The sequence below is a fragment of the Solanum verrucosum genome, unplaced genomic scaffold (genome assembly GCF_900185275.1).
Source record: "Solanum verrucosum unplaced genomic scaffold, falcon-dt-bn FXZP01000143.1, whole genome shotgun sequence".
Lineage (NCBI taxonomy): Eukaryota > Viridiplantae > Streptophyta > Magnoliopsida > Solanales > Solanaceae > Solanum > Solanum verrucosum.
This window is the reverse complement of record NW_026020238.1, coordinates 634,877-657,783: the sequence shown is the minus strand read 5'-3', so window position 1 is coordinate 657,783 and position 22,907 is coordinate 634,877.

Sequence of the window (22,907 nt, the reverse complement as noted above, 5' to 3'; positions counted from 1 at the left end):
ACTTCAAAATTTATCATAAATTATTGGGTTGCGGTAAATATTTGTTGGGTCTAGTTGGGTGAAATCTAAGTAGCCCCAATTGTGCTAAATGATGTACTTTGCCCAATGATGGAGCGTTTGACGTCATTCTTAAGGGCAAAAGTCATTAAATGGCCAATTTTGGCAAACCCGAGGGAAGTCTGACTACCCCAGTGGTGTGGGTCTAGTGGTTCTAAGATTAATTGCAAGTGTGTGTTGTTTGATTTTGTTTTCGGGGACTGCGAGCTTGATTTTGGGAAACGGGGTTGAAAATTGGCACGTTGGGCAGTTTGGCGAGCTGGGTTGAGCTCGCCGAACCATTTGGCGGTTTGTCAACATCCTCGTTGATCACCCTTAATTTTGTGTTTTGGTTAGATTAGAGTCAGTAAATTTCGGCGAGAAACCTGAGCTCACCAAGTTCACTCGGCTACTAGCCGAAGGTCTCCCTTAATCGCCCTTTTTGCTTCCCTAACCCCTAAAACATGATGTAAATTCGGCGGGCTAGTTTGAGCTCGCTGAGTAGTGTCAGAGATTCACTGAAGGCCCCCAAATATCGCCGACCTACCATTTTTCTGGGTAATTTTCAAGCAAGTCCTGTCGGGGAGCCTGATTTGGCTCGCCTAAATGTCTCGGTGACTCGCCAATCGGTTCGGTGAGACTTTCTGCAACCTATTTTCTACATTTTTCTTGGATTAATTCTAACTCTTATTGGTTTTTTTTTACAGATATGGCTAGAACTAAGTGGGATGAGAGTGGAATGCCTCCCTGCAAATGAGCACGGGGAATCGTTATTAATGAGGCAGCAACTCATCCTTCTAAAAAAAGGAAGAAAGAACCTCTGAAGGGAGGCAAGGGCAAAGGAAAAGCACCCATAGCGGAGAGGCTGAAGAACAACTCCAATAGTGATGGGGAGTCTGTCCATTCTCAGGCCTCATTCTCAGAGCCTGAGGATGACCAGCCACTATAGACTAGGCGAGCTAAGATTCATGCCCGAGTTCGTCAAGATCCGTCTAGGATCCCGGAGTCTACCCCTCCTGCAGCTGATACAGTGCCAACTCTGGCACAGACGGTGGTTCCAACGCCACCAATTCAGGGTCCTCCTCCCCAGCTACTTAACAGGCTAAAGGCCGAGGGATTGAGGATAATTCTTGAAGAAAAGATGATGTCTATAGATGGTGTGGTGGACAGGTACCCTCTTGTATTTGACACACTTTGGTACCACAGGTTCAACCTATTCACCAAGCCTCATGGCCCATATATCCCTACCTGGGTTCGTGAGTTCTACACTACATATGCTGACCTAGTGCCCCAGGGGAAGAACAAGGCCAGCGCCTTCAGACCTGTTAAGTGTGTGGTAGTTCGGGAGAAGACAATGGGATGCAACACCGATTATATCAATGTTGCACTAGACAGAGCTACAAGGTTTGAGCATGAGTACGAAGGCCTAGCTACAGCACAGACCATGGATGACCTAAAGGGCTGGCTTGCTCCCCTCATTTCTACCAGCATCCCAAGGTGGATTGAGGCAGGAGCTCTCATTGAGAAAAAAGAGTTCAACATTAACGTTTGGTATTAGTTCGGGTTCTCAACAATTCTCTCATGCCCTCGCAAAATAAGTCATCCTCCACCACCTAAAGGCCACATGTCTCGGATAAATCATCGCTAAGAAGCGGCTCAACTTGGGACTCATTAATGAGCAGGAGATGACCATGAGGGCCAAACTGCGCCAGACGTCGCTTTATTTCCCAGTACTAATTACAGAGCTATGTTGGCATGCTGGAGTTCCTCGTGATTAGAAGAGGGACATAGAGGTCACTCCCACATCTTCCACCGATATACGGTGCATAGAGACCGAGTACAAGCGAGATGAGGTAGATAGGAGGAGAGCAGCTCTGGTGGATGTATCCTCGGAAGTCGATGTTGTGTCGATACCTGTAGAGGCATCTTAGCCTACTCTTGCTTTTGGGCCTTCAGGTACACCCGCTTCCATTTCTTCCTAGGCTCCTGGTTCGTCTACTGCTTCCAAGCCTACCAGGATCACTCAAACCATGATCCTCAAGATGGGGCACCTAGCCCATTCTGCTGATGTGCAGGCTACACGACTAGAGATCGAGGTTCCCTGGATGATATAGAGAGGTATTGCAACTACAATGAAACCCCTCCGGACATCAATTGATAATCTCACAATAAGAGTAGAGATTTGTGAGAGAGGACAGGGGGTGACTTCAGAGTTGAAAACTTTGAAAGATGAGGTTTGAGATTTGAGGAAAGATGTGGACTATCTGAAGTCCACATACTTCACTTGTCTCTTTGAGTCAATTGAGGCTCGTGATGTCCCTGCCAGTTTTGAAATGCCTCCGGCTACAACCGGAAATGTGCCTATGGATGATGTTGCTACTGATGAGTCAGAGGTGAAGACATATTAGGAGCAGATTGATGCTGAGGAGGCGACCATGTATGAGGACCGTCATGATTTAGAGGAGACGATTATAGAATCAGTGATTTAGACACCGCTGAAAGAGACGTTAATGGCAGGCTTTACTGGAGCCAGTGTTGCTGTTACACCTGGAACTGATGCCCAAAATCAGAGTGTGACCCCAGGGATTGATGCCCCGACATATGAAGCGAGTGTTTAGACATGATTCTTGTTTACCTACCTCTCTGTCGTTTTTATTGACTTTTGATTACTTTAGTTACATTTGAGGACAACTATTTTTTGTTTGTCGTGGGGTGAGGTATTTCCATAACTACCTCTTGTTGACTATACTTTGTATATATATTGGGATTTTGTGTTTTAAATAGTGTGTTGATTCTATCTTGTGGATGTTTGAGCTTGTGTCTCCTTGTTATGAATGAAAATGGTCTTTGACCCATCAACAAAAAATTGCCAACTCTTGTTCTATTTGAATGTGGCTGTTCTTCTACAAATTTGAGTATCAGTTATGATCAATATCGATGACTTGAATAGTGCTCTTAATCGAACAAAAATAAATGCGTGGCTATGATGAGGCCAAATGAAGTTATATAGAAAATATGTGGACTTTTTGCATCTCGTTATGACTAGTCGGTTATCAAATGAAGTCACTTGTGATGAACATTGCACACTAGCGAAAGTGTGGAGTCTCGTTTGATATTGGTGCCAATGCCTTGTGGGATAATCTTACTTTTAACCTTGTGTAATGACACCAAAAATTTGCCTAGTTGGCCCGTTGTCTAAGTGATGCAAGCAATTGAAATGATCTTAGGCAACAATTTTGGAGAGTTAAAAAATTTGACAATTTACCTCTTTTGTGGCCAACCTTGTGAGATGTGTGAACCTTGCTTGTACCCCTTTGAGCCCTATCGTTTTCTTGGAAGAAACTTGAGGAATTGAGACCCCTCTTTATCCATTCACGCATAATCCTCAAGAAGTGTGGTTTGTTTGAATAGCCAACTTTGGCCAAAAGCCTAAGTTGGGTTGTGGTGGAAAGAGAAGGTAAATCAAAAAGTGTGAAAAAGTCCCTTTTGATCCATGGTCTTGAAAAAGATGGAACCCCTTCATATAAAAGAAAGGATAAAGAAAGCAAAAGAAAAAGTTGTGAAAATTACAAAAAAATGGGGCTATCTAGTAGTCCATGTGAAAGTGAATAATGAGGTCAATTTTGAGCATGATTAAAATGATGAAGAAAAGGAAGAAACTGATGTTCAGATCACATTTCATGAGGGTAGCAACCACTGAACCTAAATGACCATACCTTTACACTCAGCCCTGTTGCAAGCCTTGAAAGACCTTTGTAAACTTGAGTGAGCTGAAACGACTGTTGATTAGAAAATAAGGGCAAACTTATCGGTGAAGTCATGCATGTGTTCATCTTTGTTAGTGTGAGAGTTATATGTGATTCCGGAACTATAAATTGCTGAAGAATTATGTGTGAATATGAAATCATCTTGGTTGGGAGGGCATTTGAGTACCTTTGTTGAGGTTGAACTTGCGTTTGAAGCAAGTATTGTAAACTTGAGCATCTTTGATAATGGTGAGTCACAACTTGAGTCTTTGAGTGCACAATTGAAATTTGCATGAGTAAGTTGAGTCTTGTTGTGTGCATTCATGGTTGAGTCTTGTTGTGTACATTCATGATTGAGTCTTATGTAGCACTGTTTGAGACATCCTTTTTGACCTGCTGAACTTGAGTTTTACTTGAGGACAAACAAAAGTTTAAGTTAGGGGTGTTGATGAGTCTGAGATTTGGACTCATTTAGGGCTTTGTTTATATAGATTTAGTGTACTCAAATTATTATTTTGTGCCAATAACTGATGTTAAATCCTTGATTTTCAGGAATATGGATTGAGGAACAAAGGAAGGACACTAACAGGCAAAAAGGAACAAAACAGGCTGAAGTAATGAAGATGGGTGAGCCTGAAGATCGCCAAGAGTACTCGGCCTGTCGTCGAGTTGCTCAACAGACCGCCTAAAGTTCCAGTGTGCCAAGCCCTGAAGGAAAGAACAAAGTCAACGATGAAAAGCAGCAGTCGGCGGATCATCGAGTGATTCCGTGAAGTCAAGATAGATCGCCTAAAGTTACAGACCTTGAGGATGCTGAATGCCAAGGCAAAAGGGCGATGGAAGAGACCAAGGGTGGCTCGCCGAGTGGTTCGGTGAGCCCAACTTACTTCACTGATAGGCCTTCGTAGCACTTTTTTGGCAACTATAAATAGGTTTTTGAACATTTTAGTTTTTAGCATCAAGAGACATTTTTCTCTAGAGTTCTTCCTTAGCTTTGAAGGATTGAAGAAATTCACTTTGAGAAATCGGAAGTGGGTCTTTGAGATTCATCAAATTGGACCATTGTAAAGACAAAATCACTCTTACCCAGTTCATGGATAATCAATTCGGTAACTCTTTTTACCTTTTTATGATGTCTAGCTAATACCTCAATTCTTAGGGTGTGATCATATGATTATGGGCTGATTTATCGTATGGGTATTGCTAATTGTTAGTTTAAATGCTATTTAAAAGTGAGTTTAATCATTAATTGTGGTTTAATTTAAGAATTGTAGTGTGAAATGTAGTTCTATGTTCGTGTTCTTGGCTTGCTCAAGAGAGAGGTTTTAGAATTAAGATTATTGATTGATGGTTTGTGGGTATTGGGTTGACCTGGGTTTAGCTCGAGAGATAAATCGTAAACCCAACACACATTTAACTCAAAAGAGTGAATAGATTAAGGTATAGTTGTTCTTAATTTGCATGCTTGTTGGTGTTCGAGAGAAATCACTTGATTCGGGGTAATTGTTCGAGACAAAATTACCTCCCTTATAGTCTTGCCTACTCACTAATATCTAGCTATTTTCTAATAGTTGCAATTGCCCATATGTCTATATTAGCCTATAATCGATCACATCCCAAGAATCCGTCTAATTATTGTTAATTTCTAGTTTTTGTGACCGTTTGTAGTTGATAACTAAAACAAAAATCCCCCATCTGATATTCGTGTCACCCCTTAATTTGAATGATGTCTTTATTCATTAATTTTTATTCCTATGACTGATTTGACCACATTTATACTTCCTAATCGAATCTGAAACACATACGGCTCCTTGTGATTGAACCCCAACTCATTTAGTTGGGTTTTATACTGTTTTACGATTGTTGAACAACTAGAATTGGATGAGGTGTGCTTTAAATGTTTAATCAGTCGTGATCCTAGGTCCCATGTCCGCATCCCGGGGGTAGCTTCGGGGCGTGACATAAACCATTTCAACTTAAAATCTTCCAAATCTCAAAATCCTACAAAATCTCAACTTTATAATTTGATTTCCAATCCGACTTCAAAAACTGATTAAACATGACCCAGGACAACTATCAGGATTGTTAAAATGGTATTTTTTTCCAGAAAATTATAAAAATAATCTTCAGGATCATTACATTCATTGATCTCAATCAAACACGCTCCCGACTTGCTTCATGGATGACTAGTATTTTTACATGATTTGAAGTAATGACTACTAGCGTTTATTTAATTGAATACCAAGATATTGTTTTCCCTCCACATATCGACAAATAAGTTATTTATGACCAAGCTTTATGCAGATCAGATGAATACCATACATCTTCTTAACCAATCATTTCTAATATGAATTCGTTGGAATAAAATAAATACATGTCCATGATAGTTTAAAAATATCTAAATAAGTACGTAACGTCATTCAAATTTCTTCTTGTTGGGGAGGAGCTGAATTTTCCCAATAAACTCACTACAAAATAAATATGTGATAGAGTATTAATAGCAAGGAACATCAGTGCCTTGTTTGTACCAAGATATGAAGCTTCATCATCAAGAAGCTCATCATCTTTCTTTTCAGGTCGAAATGGATCTTTATTTATGTCAAACAATTTCACAATCATTGGGGGTACTCAATGAATGTGATTTATCCATGTAAAATTACTTAAGATTTTTTTTTTGTATGTTGATTGATGAATAAATATTCCATTTGTCAAATTCTCAAACTTTAGGTCAAGACAAAATATTTTCTTACCAAGATCTTTCATTTCAAATTTCATTTTCAAGAAATCAACAACTTTTGAAAGATCTTTTAAAATGCCAATGATGTTCAAGTCATCAATATACACAACTTTTAAAATAAACTCAGATCCCTACATTCTTATAAAAGATGCAAGGACAAATAGGATTATTGAAGAGTGGTGGATTTGCATTCATTTAGAGTTCTTTTCTTATGATTTTGTGGCACACAAGTAGAGAAAGAGGTTAATTATGCTTTGAATTGTGTTATTTCAGTTATTTTAATGTTGGGAAAGAAAATGCTAATAAAAAGTCGAATGGAAGCTGAAAAAGAGAGAAACCTGGCAGAAAAATAAGTCCCAAGTATCGCACTTGTGGAGCACTGATCACTTTAGAAATCCAATCAACGAAGTCAACCATCCGCTTAAGCGAGGACACGGGGCGAGCTTTTGCGTACTAGGTCAAAAAGGCGGAGGTCTCTTAAGTAAACTGAAGTTCGTTTTTGCGAACCTCCTGCCACTTTTGCGAAGCCCGCCTTTTTTCAGACAGGGGCATAATGAGAAATTCTCAAGCTTTGGAACCAAAATTCAGAAAATAGGGTTAGATTTAAGCATAATGGATGATCCAAGAATAGTTAGAGAGAGAACATTGTAGATAAAAAAATACATTAAAAAAGTAGACCTCTTAGTGTTCTTGATTTGGGGTTAAGACATTGAAGGGAAGTTGCCTCAAATTTCATTTGTGGATTCGAAGTTTGTGTTCAATTTTAGTAATGTCCTTTACCTTACTTTATTTTCTTGTTCTTATTACTAGAAATGCGGGTGTAATATATGTATGAAATTGGGGCTTTTGTTCTAGAAATAGACAAAGCTATTTGGGTGTTTGATTAATTGCTTTATTACTTTTGTAGTTCCTTGTTTCCATGTTTGATTTAATGAAATATGTTCCATCTAGTTTTCATATTTGAATTTATAGGTTGAGAGTGAACTCTCAATATTAGCTTCAGATCTCTGGTCGATGCGCGAAAAAGATTGATTATAGGGAAGAATTAGATTAATGATCACATTTGGACTTTGAATCTTGTATTTCAGATCAAACTATAAAAATTTAGGGCTATTGTTGGGTGCAAGGATTCCTTCAAAGAGAGGTCTAAGTTAAAGTAGTGGGATATTTTGTATTTCTGTGATAGAGACCAAAATGAAATATCACAATAAAATGTTTTGAGATCAAAAGATAATTAGCATAATTGAAGATGACCTAGCCTACATATTAGTGATTGATCTTAGATTGAATTGCAATGGATCATTGAGTGTTAATTGGTTCCCAAATTTTTGGAATTCTCATACATTCCTTGCTTGATATCGTCTTTGCCCCCATTAGAAGTGTCGTTATAAAAATTACTTTCTATTTGATAGTTGTGAACCTTGTAAGTCTAAATTCAAACTAGTATCTAGTTAGCCTTTATATTCTTAATTACCATTATATTGTTCCTTGTGGGATTCGACCCCGACTCTTAGTTGGATATTTTTATTGACAAAATCGCTCACTCTTTTTATTCGTTTGGAGGATGATTTGAGCCTTATAAAAAATGCCATCGCTGCTGAGGAACAAGTAGGTGTATTGAATTGCTTTAGGAATTTAAGTTCACTTGTTTCTATCTAGATTGTGAATAGTTTTCTTTATTTTCTTTGTGTTTTTTTCTATGGCCTTTTGTGATCACTACATATTTATGAGTGGTATGCCATTCACCAACCCAGGGCCTTTCGATGAACCAAATGTAATAAGTCAGTTGAGGCTTAGGGACGTGGATCTAAAGCTCAGTTGGGGCAAAAAAGCCCTATTCCTTCTCTCTAATGAAATGGAAAGGTTTTGAAAAAGGTACCTAGCTCGGTGCTATGGCATGGTTGACCCTAAATTTTGAATTCCTACTCTTAGGGCTGAGATGAGAGAAATTGTGAGGGTAAAAACTCCTCATTATCCAATGGTTGAAAAGAGAGAGGGAGAATATCATGACTTGCGCCTTGCTTCCTGTATGAGACGTTCCAATTTAAGATAATAAAATAAAGTTTAATTATCGTCTAACACAAACAAAACAAATGTTGTGATTCTTTTTTCTTTCTTTTTATTAGGAAAAAGAAAAGATAAAACATACAATAATATAATTAAGTGGAGGATTCACGTTGTCTCTTTTCAGCTACCCATCCATGTAGCATCTCCTTGTATTTACGGTTAAGACGATCACAAATTGGTTCTTCTGCAGGATTTGTAGTAACCGTTTGTGGATTATAAATGGTGTAATAGTTAACCTCACCTTTAGAAGGTTCAATTCGGAAACTAACATTACGAAAGACTCATATTTTCTTGTTCTCATGATTAATCATGTTTTCACAAAGATATTTCTTTCGGAAAAACTTAATCTAATGGGAACATAAATATCAAAAGGTTATATTGAAAGGAAATATCTTTTGAAAGAACTCAATTTCTTCTAATTTTGAAGAATCGTACAGTTCAAAGATGACATTTTTATATTCTCATAAGCAAGAAAGTTCAAAATGTAGCGTAAGGAATTTTTATTTTGCTATAATCTCCCTCCCCCTCCCCCAAACCCCCACTCCTATAGATTTTAAAATATTTTTTTGTTCAAACTTTTGTGTTCACTCGCTTTTAAATATGTGAAACCACACATTTTATCAGACTCAACAAAATAAAATGTCACATAAGCTTAGTCATATAAGGATAAGTAGAAGGGTCTCCTCGACCAGTCCGCCTTCAACAAATAATAAATAAGTATTGACCAAATTTCCAAAAATCATGATTTTTTTCCTAAAAGAGGCACCTTCTACAAATAATAAATAAGTATTGACTAAATCTCCAAATATCATAATTTTTTTCCTAAAAGAGTCACCTTCTACAAATAATAAATAATTATTGACCAAATATGCAAATATCGTAAAAAAAAATTCTAAAAGCAATCATATCTTATTAATTTCATCCTTATCTATTTTTAAAATTACTTTCCATCTTCTCAATTTAATTATCTATATATAGTCCTCGATATTTCAAGCCTCAAACCACATTACTTCTCAACTATTATTCTTGAGTTTTCCTTACATTTTTGTTTCTTCTAATTCCTTTGAGAGTATCCAAAAACATGATTGATTATGAGAAGAAGAAAAGATAAGTCTTTCGTAATTTTAGCTTCCGAATTGAACCTTGTAAAGGTGAAGTTAACAGTTACACCATTTATAATCCACAAGCGGTTAGTACAAGTCCTATAGAATAACCAATTTGTGATCTTCTTTGTAATGACCGGGTTCCGTCATTAGAGAAAAGTCAATGGGGAAAACTTTTGGGTTGAAATACTTTTTTGTAGTAACTTGAAATTTCCCAACCTAGTCCAGATTTGGACGAAATTGGAGTCATTAAAGTGTGGGGAAATCTTGTAGAAATTGGGTGATTTAATTATGATTTTAATTACATGAGTAGTGAGATAGGTCGTTAAGGAATCCGTACGACTTTAAGGAATTGAATTCGGGTGAGTAAAACTCCCGGAATCGATCTTAGCGTGAAGGGGATTTTTTTAGTGTCGTTGGTTAGAGGTGTGTTGTGAAATAGGGGTCTTGGAATTATTAAAATAGTTCATTGTTTTGTGCAAGCCGCTTTGGCGCTGGGTTTTGTCGCTCTGGTGGGGCCGCTATAGCGGGGTGAGGGTCGTTGTGGCGGGCCAGACGCGACTTAAAGTCATAAATAAGCCCCTAAACGAATTTATTCTGCACTTTTCGATCTTTAGAGCTAAGGAACGAACCCGAGGCAACTCTTTACAGTTTTCCACCATTCTTAAGGCTAAAGGTAAGCTTTTACTCCCCGAGTTCAGTTTTCGATCCGTAGAACGTAATCTAATGGGTAAATATTTATGGGGGAGGGTTTTGATCTAGAATTAATGGTGGAAACAACCCTAATTGAGATAATTGGGGTCATTGGTATGATCTAGGATTGTTAGAATTATTAGTAATCTAGGTAATTAGTGATTGTTTATTGATTCCCATATTATATTGATTGTTTGTAGACCAAGAACAAGCGGAACAAATCCAGAAAGGGAAAGATTAAGTTTCTCAGGGTTTCAAGCTTGTTTCGAGGTAGGTGATGGTTGTGATTCTATGATTGTGTGATGTATGTTTATTCTTGCTTCATTATGATACATGTATGTATATGAATGTTGCGTTATTGATCATACTTGTTGTAAATGAGATATATGAATGATGGTTACCATGAAATCATGACTTAATTGTATGATCTTAAGGATATACTTATGATTGTGATTGTGGTATGTTGAATGGATTGACTGCCACATTTTGGTATAACTAACTTGGATCGGTTGCCACGTTCTGGCATAATTATGGGATCGGTTGCCACATTCCGGCATAATCATTGGATCGGGTACCACGTTCCGGTATGCTAACTATTTGGGTTTGGTTTCCATGAAAGGACCAATGACTTGTCATAATTGTGTATTTGGAGAAATGTGAAGTTTTCCGTTGTTCTTAAATGTCGATGATATTGTATATGTTGGATATATACATGTGCTTATATTGTTGTATTGACTAATGTATGTTACACTTAGTGGGATAGTCGTGTGATTCTACCAGTACACTGTGGTTGTGTACTGATACTGCACTTGCTCTTATTTTTGTTGAGTACAAGGCATCTTCAAGCTGCAATTGACAAACCTCGTTTAGAAGATGAGTGATCGTTCAAATTTGAGGGTAAGCAAATTCTTCCGGGCTACCATGAGTTCTCTTTCGTCTATGTCCACCTTTTCGGGCTTAGATTTTTGTAGTTACTTATTAATTCATTTGTTGGGGTTGTATCCCTTCTTGTTTAGACTTGTTGAACTTTAGATGTTTTGGTACATTGACTTTCAGGTTCTAGGTTCTTTCTTCCGCATTTTTTAGTTCATTGTTAGACTTTTGTTGGTGTTTATGGGAACTCCCTATTTCTTTCCTTAGTATTTAACTTGTGTCGTATGCTTAAATGCTTAGTTTTTGGATTAGTTACTTGGTTTGGGTTGTAGTAGTGGTTCTCCTATCGGATAGTTAGTTGAGGTTCCAATCACGATGATTTGGGTCGTGACAGTCTTAACCATAAATACAAGGAGATGTTACATGGATGGTTAGCTAAAAACAAACAACGTGAAAATGGATCCGGAGCATTTGACATGGTAAATACAATTTTTTGGATTCATTGATTACTACAAATATCGTGAACCGTCCACATAATTATATTATTGCTTGTTTTATCTTTTCTTTTTCCTGAAAAAAAAAAAAGAAAAGAAAATAGAATCACAACATTTGTTTTGTGTATGTTAGGCAATAATTAAACATTATTTTGTTCTTTCAAACTGGACTAGTAAACTACAACTATACTATCACATTTAAACTTATTTGGATTTATATTGTATATTTTTCTTTAGTTGTTTAAAATTTTATGTATTACTAGTTTATATCCTAATTAAGGACCAATGAATCTCTAACCAATGATATATCAAGAAAACGAGAGCTAGTAATATAATTACTTTGTAATGTGTGTAGTTTGTACTTTGTAAAATCATATATATAGTTAGTTCTTAAAAAAATTCTTTGTTGGATTGCAGTATTACTATCATATGAGGAAGCAATATCGTTCTATTGTGGAGGTAATAAAATATGTGTTCAGGGGTTTATCAAAGCTTGAAGTTGATCAAGAAGCCACTGGAGTAAAAGAGGTAACTTCTTACATTGCATTTTTGCAAGAAGTGATTTCCATGACGACGTCCTAACTATATGACACTGACATTTATTGTCATGTTAACACGCAAAGACAGTTACATTATTCTTATTAATTTTTTTATTTATCCAAATATTGGGGCTATTAAAAAGCACTCCATGAAAAGAAAAGCTGAACATTCTATCTTGAAAAGGAAGTCTGCAACAAAGAAACAGAAAGCAACAACCATGGCAAGAGGGAGGTCAAAAAGATTCTTGGTGAAGCAATGAATAACCTTATGAATAGGGATGTCAAACACAAAAACAAGGTAAGATAATATTACGCTTGCTATTAGAGAACAATTTTTAATACAAAAAAAACCACTATAGAAAATATAAAAATTATAAATTGATAAATCTCATCATAGAACAAAAAAAAGTTATCATTATAATCTTATTTAATAACGGATTAACAACAAATTATCAAAATATAGTTGTTAGCTATAAGCTATTTGGCGACTAATTTTGTAGTTGCACTATAATTTTTTGGTCGTAAATTTTTAATACATATTTTATGTATTCTTATAACATCAATAATTTTAAAATGAAAGGATGTTGGAATGTCAGAAGAAGACTCCTCCCCAAAAAGAAAAATAGAATCTTCAATTTTGGAGGGAGAGCTTGGAACAAAGGAGCAAGTAAGTATATTATTCACGCCAAAGGAAAAATACAAGCGAGAATATTTTTCGAACAACCTAAATTGGTGTTGGCATCACAAGATTCAACTAATTGTGGGAGGTCTAGTTGGCGACGACAACAAAGCTAGTAATAGTGCAAACGGTGGCAGCAACGAAGGAGGGAGATGCCGCAGAGATGATAGTGGTAGAATTTGAATATCCCAAACAATGGTTTTCCATGTTGGTGGTGGAGCTAGTAATGGTGAATTTGGTAATTTCATGGGATATGACAAGGGTCATGGATCCGGTGCAAACAGTGGTGGCAACCAAAGGAGGGAAAGGCCTTGGTAGAATTTGAATATCCCAACATTTGTTTTTCATATTGTATTAGATTTTTAAGTAGAAGAATTTGTGCCCCTAGTAGTTGATGAATTTCTTGAAAGAATTTACTTTGTATTTTGTTCTATCAATAAGATTGGATTTTTTTAATACATAATCTTAGTTGTTCAATATTTGCTAGATTACAATATGTAAGGTTCGATCAAACTTTGTTTATTTTAATACAAGTAAGATTCAATCAAACATTCTTGAAATCTAAATCTCAACAATTTGAAAAGGAGTGAGGAAAAATACATGAATTTTCTATATCAAATAGACAGAATGCAAACCTCAAATGGCAGATACTTTTACTCAATAGTAAAATTCTTTCAAAACCACATAATTAAGACATGATAATTGGATTGAGGCAAACATGGTGCTAACTTTTACTAACAGTCATTCTCTCAAGGAAACAACAAAAAGGACACTGTTTTGTTGGTAAATAAATAGGGTTCTTATTTATTTTCTAGTGTGTGACAAGTGAAGAATATATTATTCCATAAATATTTATCTATGAAACATATTTTCCTTATTTTTATCAAGAAAATAATTTTGAAGGAGTTTCTTTTTCTAGAGAAATTAATTTTAAAAATATTGGACCAACCAAATATGGAAAATATTTCCCTCCATACCAAACACACTTACTTATTTTTTTTAAATTCTATTATTTTTCAAAACCTTAATTTTGTTTCATGAAATTTCCTTATATATATATATATATATATATATATATATATATATATATATATATATATTATCTATCTATCTTCTATATCTATCGATGTCTATCTATATCTATATCTATATTACCTTAAAAACATGAACTCCTAACTTGAATGTTAAATTACTATAATATCCCTAACTTAGGTTGTGACTTTTTCGATGAGTTGTGACTTTTTCGATAAGTTGTGACTATTTTCGAAGGGGTAACACCCCAGAAATTTTTTCGAACTACGACTCGAATCATCCTCCGTTGTGAGTAGGATTTTACTAAGGAATTTCAAATTTCTTAAATATTAAGGTCAGGTCACTAGCTGTAGCACCTTGAGTTAAAAAAAAAACTAGATTGGAAATAGCAAAATTTCAAATTTTGCAAGTTATGCTTAAGTATGAGTTTTGGGTCGACTTCAAACGACTATAACTCCAAGCTCAGGATTAGTTAGGTGAGCTACTAGATACCGTAGGAAAGGTCTTTGAATTATCTTTCCAATTCCATCGAGTTTGCTAAGTTTCGAGGTTGGATGAATGAGATATGCCATTTTCAAGTCAGGCTGTCCAAATAACGAAAGTTAACTGAAAATAATAAAGGGTATTTTGGTCTTTTCCTTACTCAATTAGATTTAATTCTTTTTTAGTAAGGTTTTAAGGGTCTAATCTTATTAGGTTCAGTTTTATAATACTAATTTACGCATAGGGTTTAAGTTGAGAGTTCAAGAAGAGAAAAGAAGAAAAAAGAGGAGAGGATCAAGGTGTTCGTCAACGTTATTGAGTTTGTTTACGAATTTTCGCCATAGGTTTAATCCCTAAGAGGTATGTAAGCTTCCATAGTGTTGGGTTTGTTTACCCACATTCCAAACATGTTATTTTCAACGTAATTTCACTCTCAAAAGTTAAATGATTTAAGTTCTTGATAGGTATTCTTGAAATTTCTTCTAAATCTTGTTTTGTTGGGTTTTGATGATTTTTGAGATGAAAGTGATTGTTTTGAGTGGATTAGTGTGCACTTAGGTTGGGTAATTGAATCTAAGGAAAACTTTAGAAAATAAATCGATTAAAAGTGATTAAGGATCAGCACAATGAGAGGCAAAATTCGTTGAGCTTGGCCTGGGGAGAGGCTGGGGCGGAGCGCCTCAGATGTGCCCAACGGGCTGGGGTGGCACCCCTGAGGTGATTCCATATGCAGCCTCTAAAGTTTGGGGCTGGCGCCCCGAGCCCGAAACGCGCTTGGGTCACCTGCCCCGACTCTTTTTCCGTCGGTTGTCCCGTTTGAGTCCCTTTTAAGTGTACCTTCACTCCCTTTGATTTTAATCAATCTAAACTACTGATAAACACCTAGAAATAATTCATAACATGATCATAACCTTGAATTCATAATTCAAATTAAGGTAGAGTTAAGAGTTAACTTTTGAGAATTCTTTCGAACATTCTAAGAAAGTCCCTTTTAGTCAGTTTGTGGAGTCTTCTACAACATCTAGTATCTTTTTGCAAGACTCAATTAAGTGATCATGAGAGAGGAGAATTATTCATGAGTCTACACTACCACCTAGATTCTTCATATCATGAACCATGACTCTTGAATTCATAATTCACATTCAGGGCAAGCTAAGAGTAGAATTCAAGAAATCCTTTGAGTTCAAATGTGAATCCTTTGAGATCAACTATTCATTTGAACTATGTTTTGAGGAAGTAAGTATGAGAATGAGAAGATTCGTATACACGAGTCCCATGTTGATAATTTGACCCTTGAGTAGAGTCGTTCATGCCCATAACTTCCGTATGAACTCCATCATTTGTGTACCTTTGAGAGGAGTAGTATCTTCAAGTTCTATGTTTTGAGTATTGAATTCCTAATCCACTGTAAGATTATATTTCTAATCATGGGACTATTACATATTACCCATGAAGCCCTTAAGTTGAATCATTCATGCTCATAATTCTGCATAAACCCTATAAGTCGAATAATCTTGAGTTGAGAAGTATCTTTGAGTCCTTGAGTTGAGTAGTTCATGCTCATAATTCCGCATGAACCCTGTGATTTGAGCATTCTTGAAATAAGTAGTATCATTGAAGTTTTTGAGTTCTGAGTTGTTGAGTTCCGAGTATTGACTTCTATGTATGGTTATTGAAAACCTTGTATTGAGTCATTCACATCCATAATTCGGCATGAACCTTATTTTAAGAAGTCTTTTTACAATTTCTTTTAAAACTTGTTTTAAAGACTTGAGCACTGAGTTGAGAAATAGTAGAGTTGAGTTCATTTTCCTTAAAATGATATATGGGAACTAAGTAATCCCAAGAGTAAATGTTTTTACATTTAAGATGAGAGGAAACTGAGATTTCCAAAAGAGTTTTGAGCAGTTTGAGTACGATCTCTTTTAAAAAAAAGATGAGTTTTGAGAAAGAATTTCTAAAACATGATTTGTATGACAATAGAGTATGTCATCAATGTTTAAGCAGTATGGTATCTAGATATGTCATCAATATTTATCCAGTATGAATTCCCGAGTCATCAATGATCATAATAAAATATGATTTTGATATGTTTTTTTAAAGAGTTTCGAAGAGCAATTATCTCTTTTAAGAGGGTAGTTTGAGAAATTATCTCAAACAAGAGAAAGATTTATGTTTTTAAATATATGAGCAGAGTATATTTTGGGAGTAGTATTGAGCACCGATATGGGGAATATATTTAGAATTCCCCTTACATGCTCGTACATTCCATGTACTGAGCCGTTTGGCTTGCATCCTTTCATGATGCAGATTCAGGTATTCAGGATCATCAATAGGAGCTTCATTGATGCCACATGGAGTTAGAGTTTGCTATGGTGAGCTTCCTTGCTTTCGGAGGTTTTCATTTACCTTTCAAATATATCAGTTGTTAGGATGTTGTGGGTCTTGTCCCGACTTCCATCTTTGTCATTTAGAGGCTTCATAGATAGATAGTAGAGTTTGACAAGTCTGTTTCATTTATCTTATTAAATGTATTTAAGATTTGAGTTGCCTTTTGTCGTCTACTTGAATATTCTATTTTTATGCAGAGTTATTCATTTGAGTTAAAGTTTTGTAAGTTTAATGAATTATATTTAGTTTTTAAGCTTTTGCATGCTTAAGTTAGTCTTCCGCTTGTAGTCAGCCAAGATGAGGGTTCGCTTAGGGACCAACAATGGTTCTTGAGTGCCGGCTACATCCAGGGTCTAGGCTCGAGTAGTGACAAACTTGGTATCAGACCAAAGAGTTCAACTGTCCTAGGGTGTCTATGAAGTCGTATCAAGTAGGATCTTGTTTATGATTGTGAGGGGCCCACTTCTATAAATGAGGGACTACAGACATTTAAGAAAAGTTTCCCTTCTTTCATATTCTTAATTATTCAATAGAGCCAAGTCTTCAGAGATTTATTCATACTCGTGCATTTCTCAGATTCATTCGACTACCCCTCATACTAGCGGGGGTTGAAAGGCAGAGTTAGTTCCTTATTGATGAGTTTCTCTTAGCAAAGTATAGGGACGTTATAAGACTCCAAAGGGGCTTAAGAGAAGCCTCGGAGTGAGTTAAGTGTTGAGTTCGAGAAAATACACTCATATTCATATGAATCATGCGTTTGAGCTAAAAGCGAGTTGTACTTTCTTCTCTAAGCCTTGTTTCAGCTGAGATCCTTATGAGGAGGTTTGTTTAGAGCCTTGGTAATATTTCCACCCGAAAATGTAGCATGAGTTATGAGATCATGAGCAGTAGTAGTGAAAGAGCCCAGAGTTAGAGGAAAGTATGCAGAGGTTTAGTAATCGAAGAAACGGAGATAGTGATGAGGTAGACTATGTTATTATAGTCATACACCCAGTAAGTTATTGATGATGAGTTTTCCCTTATAGGTAGAGTAAGAGTTGCTAGTCAAGATGAGATAGAGTATATATTTGTTAACCAGAAAGGAGTTGATGTTGATGTGCCATCGTATTAGAGGAGACTAAATTCATGTGTTGAATAAGAGAGCAGGGTATTTATGAAGTGATAGATCTAAGATATGCTTATGATTTGATTGATAGGGTCATGATGTTCAGAAGGTTCTAAAACTGATCAAGTAATAAAGTATAGTATAGTAGGTGAGCAATCGTATTGATATTCGGGTTTAGTAATAAACATGAAACTTGAATTTGAGATGAGTGTCATGATCAAAAGAATGGAAACATGAGTGGGGTGATGTTAGTCTTCATATTTTATCTAGAAGACTTGATGAATTGAGATGTTAGCTCGAATAAATATAAGAAGTACCAGTGAGAGATCCTAACCTTTAAATAAGGTAAATGAAGTGTGGCTAAGTCGCAAGAGTAAAAAGAGCATTAAGAGGTGTACCGAGAGGGTATGTAATTAGAAAGAGGTCTTAGTACCTGCTTATGAAGAGTTCGGTAGTCATGAGATAAGCTTCTCCCGAGTGTTAGAGTAAAAGCGGATGTAGATCAGTTAGAGATTTTAGAATAGATCCGTAGCTTTCAAGTGTTAGATTTAGACCTAAGGGGGTGATGATAAGATGAGAAATCAAGTTAAGTGTTAGAGAGTAAGATAGTAATGATTTCTGAAGAGTTTGGGGGATATCTTTTTAGATGTCCTTTTGGTAATGAGGTTGTTAGAGTACTAAGCTTGAATGTGGTGGTAAGGAGTAATAATCTTGGGATGAGATTCCCTATAGAGAGGTATAGAACCCGAACCTCAGAATTTGGGTTAAGCTTGAATATAGTAAGAGCATACCATTATACTCAGACCTTAGTAAGAGTAACCCCGTTCCATACCCAGTCCAGTCGTCAGTCGAGGACAAATGATCCCAAGGGGGAGATATTGTAACACCCCAGAAGTTTTTTCGAACCGAGACTCAAATCATCCTTTGTTGTGAGTAGGATTTTACTAAGGAATTTCAAATTTAATAAGTATTAAGTTCAGGTCACTAGATGTAGTACCTTGAGTTCCAAAAAGAACTAGATTGGAAATAGCAAAATCAGAAATTTTGCATGTTATGCTTAAGTATGAGTTTTGGATTGACTTCAATCTACCATAACTCCAAGCTCAGGATTAGTTAGGTGAGCTACCATATACCGTAGGAAAGGTTTTAGAAATATCTTTCCAATGCCACCAAGTTTGCTAAGTTTCGAAGTCGGATGAGTGAGCTATTCCCTTTTGAAGTCAGGCTATCCAAATAAGGAAAGTTACCCAAATATAGTAAGGGTATTTTGGTCTTTTCCTTACCCAAGCAGATTTAATTAGTTTTTAAGAAGATTTTAAGGGTCTTATCTGATTAGGTTCAGCTTTATAATCCTAATGTACACCCAAGGTTTTAATTGAGAGTTCAAGAAGAGAAAAGAAGAGAAAAGAAGAGAAAAGAAGAGAAAAGAGGAGAGGATCAAGGCGTTCGTCAACGTTCTTGAGTTTGTTTGCAGATTTTTGCCATAGGTTTAATCCCTAAGAGGTATGTAAGCTTCCATTGTGTTGGTTTTGTTCACCCACACGTCAAACATGTTATTTTCAGCGTAATTTCACTCTCAAAAGTTGGAGGAGTCAAGTTCTTGATAGGTTTTCTTGGAGTTCATTCTAAATCTTGTTTTGTTGGGGTTTTGATGATTTCTTGAGATGAAAGTGATTGTTTTGAGTATTGTCTTGAGTGGATTGGTGTGTACTTAGGTTGGGTAATTGAATATAAGGAAAACTTGAGAAAAGAAATCTATTTAAAGGGATTTATGATCACAAAATGAGACGCGTTCGTCGAGCTTGACCCGGGTGTAGGCTGGTGCGGCGCGCGCCCCAGATGCAGACATAGGGCTGGGGCGGTGCCCCTGCAGTGAGCCCATATGCAACCTCTGAAGTTTGGGGCTGGTGCCCCACGGCCGGAACGTGCCAGGGTCGCCCCCTACTCATTTTTCGTCGGTTGTCCCGTTTGAGTCCCCTTTAAGTGTGCATTCACTCCCTTTGATTTTAATCACTCTAAACTACTTCTAAACACCTAGAAATCATTCATAACATGATCATAACCTTGAATTCATAATTCAAATTCAAGGTAGAGTTAAGAGTTAAGTTTTGAGAATTCTTTTGAACATTCTAAGAAAGTCCCTTTGAGTCCGTTTGTGGAGTCTTCTACAACATCTAGTAACTTGTTTCAAGACTTAAGTAAGTGAGCATGAGAGTGAGGAGAATGTAATCATGAGTCTACACTATCACCTAGATTCTTCATATCATGAACCATGACTCTTTAATTCGTAATTCACATTCAAGAGCGAGTTAAGAGTAGAGTTTAAGAAAACTTTTGAGTTCAAATGTGAATCCTTTGAGATCAATTATTGATTTGAACTATGTTTTGAGAAATTAAGTATGATAATGATAAGATTCGTATACGCGAGTCCCATATTGATATGTTGACCCTTGAGTCAAGTCGTTCATGCACCTAATTTGCGCATGAACTCCATCAGTTGAGTACCTTTGAGAGGAGTAGTATCTGCAAGTTCTAATTCTTGAGTATTGAGTTACTAATCCTCTATAATATTATATTTCTAATCATGGGACTATTACTTGTTACCTATGAAATCCTTGAATTGAATTGTTCATGCTCATAATTCTGCATAAACCCTATCATTCGAACATTCTTGAGATTAGAAGTATGTTTGAGTCCTTGAGTTAAGTAGTTTCCTGCTCATAATTTCGCATGAACCCTCTGAGTTGAGCATTCTATAAATAAGTTATATAATTGAAGTTCTTGAGTTATGAGTTGTTGAGTTCCGAGTATTGAGTTCTATGTATGGTTATTGAAAATATTAAATTGAGTCGTTCACGTCCATAATTCGGCATGAACCTTATTTTAAGAAGTCTTTTTACAAATTGTTTTAAAACTTGTTTGAAAGACATGAGCACTGAGTTGAGAAAGAGTAGAGTTGAGTTCATTTTCTTTAAAATGATATATGGGAACTAAGCATTCCCAAGAGTAAATGTTTTTACATTTAAGATGAGAGTAAATTGATATTTCCAAAAGAGTTTTGAGCAGTTTGAGTACTATCTCTTTTAAGAAAAAAGGTGAGTTTTGAGAAAGAGTTTCTAAAACATGATTAGAATGACAATCGAGTAAGTCATCAATGTTTAAGCAGTATGGTATCTAGATATACCATCAATGTTTAAGCAGTATGGTATCTAGATATACCATCAATGTTTATGCAGTATGACTTCCCGAGTAATCAATGATCATATTAAAATATGATTGTGATATGTTTTTTTTGAAAGTGTTTTCAAGAGCAGTTACCTCTTTTAAGAGGGTAGTTTGAGCAGTTATCTCAAACCAGAGAAAGAGTTATGTTTTTAAACATATGAGCTGAGTATATTTTGGGAGTAGTATTGAGAACTAATATGGTGACGCGAGTTCATAATAACTCAAGTCTCCGTAAACCATGTCATTGGTAGAAAGGATCATACTTTTTAGATGACTCCTTAGTGCTTTTTAGCATAGACTAGTGGATCCACTTAGTTAAGGCGTTCTATATGACAGCAAAGTATATGACAGGTCTAGCAGCGTGTGCAAGACGTTGTATCATCATATAGCTCATAGTGATGGTTGCAGTTAGAGAAACTCTCAATGAGTTATATTGTATTTTTATATACACATTGAGTATTATTTATTTTTCAATACATTGAGTTGGTATCTACAATTTATAGCTTTCCAGATATATTGCATATTTTGTTATTGCTTTATCTTTGAGTATCATGAGTTGAGTTTTGCGAGTTGAGTATCTTGAGTTGAACTGTGCTTCATTGATTCAAGTACCTTATTGTTGAGTGGAGCCCCATTTCACTGAGTTGAGAACCTTATTACTGCATTCAGTATCTTATCCTTGAGTACTTCTGAGTTGAGTAAGTTTGAGTAGTTTTGAGTATCCTTGTGTATTCCTTGAGTTGAGTAAGTTTGAGAAGAGGTAAGTATGTTTCCCTTTTTATCAAGTTTCAAGCTTATGTTATGCTTTAGAATTCCTCTTACATGCTCGTACATTCCATGTACTGAGCCATTTGGCCTGTATCCTTTCATGATGCAGATTTAGGTATTTGGGATCATCAATAAGAGCTTTGTCGATACCATATGGAGTTCGAGTTACCTATGGTGAGCTTCTTTGATTCCGGAGGATTTCATTTAACTTTTCAATTATATCAGTTGTTAGGATGTCGTGGGTCTTGTCCCGACTTCCATCTATGTCATTTAGAGGCTTCATAGATAGATAATAGAGTTTGCGAAATCTATTTCATTTATCTTATTAAATGTATTAAAGATTTGAGTTGCCTATTGTTGTCTAGTTGAATATTCTATTTTTATTCAGAGTTATTCATTTGAGTTAAAGGTTTGTAAGTTTCATGAATTATAATAAGTTTTTAAGCTTTTGCATTCTTAAGTTAGTCTCCGCTTTTTGGCAGCGAGGATGAGGGTTCGCTTGGGGACCATCAATGGTTCTTGAGTGTCGGCCACATCCAGGGTGTAGTCTCGGGTCGTGACAAAAGGGTTGTGATTTTTCGATGAGGTGTGACTTTTCCAAAGAGTTGTGACTTTTTCAATAAGTTGTGACTTTTCCAAAGAGTTCTGACTTTTTCAATAAGTTGTGACTTTTCCAAAGGGTTATGACTTCTTGAAAAAGTCATGACTTTTCCGATAAGACACAAAAAACATTTGTTCATACTACCCTTTGTTGACTTTAAATAGAGGGGCTTCCTCTCATATTTCAACCACAATTTTTTTAATCTTCTACTCTTCTTCTTGTATATTCCATAACCTCGAGTACTTGAGGAATTTATTTTTGATGATAAAATATTTATTTTTTTGCTTAATATATACATTAGTATGTAATGTTCCAATATATAAAGTTAACATGAT